The sequence below is a fragment of the Papaver somniferum genome, chromosome 10 (assembly GCF_003573695.1).
Source record: "Papaver somniferum cultivar HN1 chromosome 10, ASM357369v1, whole genome shotgun sequence".
Classification (NCBI taxonomy): domain Eukaryota; kingdom Viridiplantae; phylum Streptophyta; class Magnoliopsida; order Ranunculales; family Papaveraceae; genus Papaver; species Papaver somniferum.
Genome location: NC_039367.1, coordinates 153,999,010 through 154,001,789, shown reverse-complemented (window position 1 = coordinate 154,001,789; position 2,780 = coordinate 153,999,010).

The window sequence follows — 2,780 nt, the reverse complement described above, 5'->3', positions numbered from 1 at the left end:
ACTCTGGAAACATATGACCAGATACTTATCTGTTCACATTACAGACTTTCTAGATTTAGCTTACTCTAGTTTACTCTAGACATTTCCAACACTTGATATTACAAAACCTGATTCACACTTAGCAAGTTAATCTAGATTACAAATTAATTTCCAACACTCAATAAGGAATGCATGACTTTCCTTATGTCAGTGGGACTTATCACTTAGTGTGTCCCTTGTCCCAGAAGTTATTTCCAGAGAGGAAACCTAGTTTGGCTTCTAAATTCGCACCTCTTAATGACAATGGTTAGTGCTATATAAAAACGTTATTTAAGAACTTTGTTATACTTATTATTTTCTTTCTCTTTGACTTGACATGACGAGATGACAATCCCCGATATGAATGCTTTAATACTTGAAGAGGATGAAGATGAAAAGATCGGTAAGTATTTTCAATTTAAAACAACTTTAAATTTGATTAATTAATATCCTAAAAATTAGGTTTTTTATTTTAATATATGGTTGGTGATGCAGAAATAGGTGTAACAGGATTGCTTAGGATGATATCTAGAACATCATGGTTTAACAAAATCATGCTTCTGAAAGAAAAAAGATGACTGGAAAAGCAAAGTACCGTACTAATTTTAGATTCAAATAGTTGTTCGTAGGGGCATGCATGCCCATTTCCCTTTTGGTTTATTAGCTATGTTGTGTTAGGCGCCAGGCGAGGCTAGGCGCCAAGCCCGTCGCCTAGGCGCCCTAGACGATCACTAATACGATCTATGGTCTTTGGACTTCCATGACATATTTCTGTACAGCTGAATTGTAAATTAAGGAAAAGAACACAGTCAATTTGAAATTTCAGAAGCAATACCCCTTAAACTAATCAATCACGTTATTCCCTTAAAATTATTATTTGTTTCCATATTTTGATTTGTTCCCATATTTTGATCATTGATGGTTGATATTTCACTATATATCTGAAGTTTCCATACTTAGATAATTGATTGTCGATGGTGATTGTCAATCACGTTATTCCCGTAATAATATATCTTACTATTAATGAAGTTTTTGTATTTAAACCATTGACCGAAGACGAAGTTTAATGAAGTTTTCCATATTTCAATCACTAATTGAGGAAGAAGTTGATGTTGATTGTCAATCACGTTATTCCCGTGATAATATCATCTAAATATTGATGATGTTTCCATATTTTTATCAGTAAATTGTTGCTGATATTGATATTGCGTGAATACTTGATGGATACTTGATGGATACTTGATGGAAATTATCATTCATCAATGAGAATAATAAAAGAACGTAAAAAAAAATATTGAAGTTTAGCGCCTTGGCGCCTTTTTCTCCTAGCCGATGGTCCGACGCCTTATAACATAGTTTATTAGGGCTCTCATTTTTTATCTTATTTTGGTCCGAGTCGGCCACATATAGACCGCTACTTTTGACATATCAGTATAACTTATTTGTAGTTTTTTTTTTTTTTTGGAGAAAGATATGGACATCCGTGGTGGCGACGAAGACGACCATGAAGGATGTATCGAGAAAAAGAATGTCGGGATTATTACAAACCATGTCACAATGGTAGGTGTTGACAGAACTAAAACAGATGTGTCTGGGACAATAACAGGTACACCTTTGGCTCTCCATCAACATGTTAATTCTGATCAACTGTTTCCATCCATTAACGGTAGGAGAAGTACTAGTCATACTCCTAGTTAGCAATTCGGGATTCGGCAAACGTACGGAACGGCAAACGTACGAGTATTATACGGTTTTGTAAAATCCAGATTCGGTCCAAAATTCGGTCAACGGGACGTGATTCGTCAGTAATTCGGAACGGCATACGTACGTGTATAATTCGATTTATAAATGTGAGTTCGGCTCTGAAAATTCGGTATCTATATATAACAAATAATTTGTATTTATAAGGTCATAGACCAATTTTTATGCATATATGTGAGTTATTTAAAGAAAAAATAAACTTAATATGATGATATCAATAATATATACAACATTAGTTATCCAAGAGGACGTCGTATGGTGGTTTAGATGCTTGGTTAGTGAGTTTGAGATCTCTCTCACCTTCACCTTCAAATCTCTTCAGTCGTTTTTGTTTCATAAAAATTACAACACGTCTAATATTCGGTCGTGTATGCTCGGAAGGCAGTAAAGCCCAAAAAGTGGAGTCTTTGAAAAGTAAAAGCTAAAGAATTTATGACGAATTAAGCGGACGTATCATTCGGAATACGTAAAATTCGTGAACGGTTCGCGAATAATCCGGGAATGCCACATAATACGCGACTTGGGTTCGGAGTTGCAAACGTACGCGAATAAGACGGTAAAATTCGTGATACGGAAAAATTCGCGAATGATTCGCGAATCATTCGCGAACTTACTAACTAGGGTCATACTCTAGCTGGTGATGATTTTATAGTCTGCGAGATACTCAGCAGACTGCGAGTGAAGTCACTAATTAGGTTCAAGTGCGTATGCAAAGGTTGGAAATTTTTAATCGAAAAAGATCCTTACTTCATTGATTTGGACTTTAATCGATCAAAAGCTGTTGGGGCATCCATTCTCGTCGAGATGCTCACTTTTGAAAATTATGCACGTCTATTATCAGCCAAGCTATTACTGCCATCTGAAGATGGCCAAGAAGGAGGAGCAACTTTCGAAAGGGAAATACCTGTTGGCCCCCTCGGTGCCTTGATTACTTACACATGGTCCATATCGCCAATGGTTTAATCTGCTTCTTAGACAGAAAAGCGCATAGTGTTCGTGTC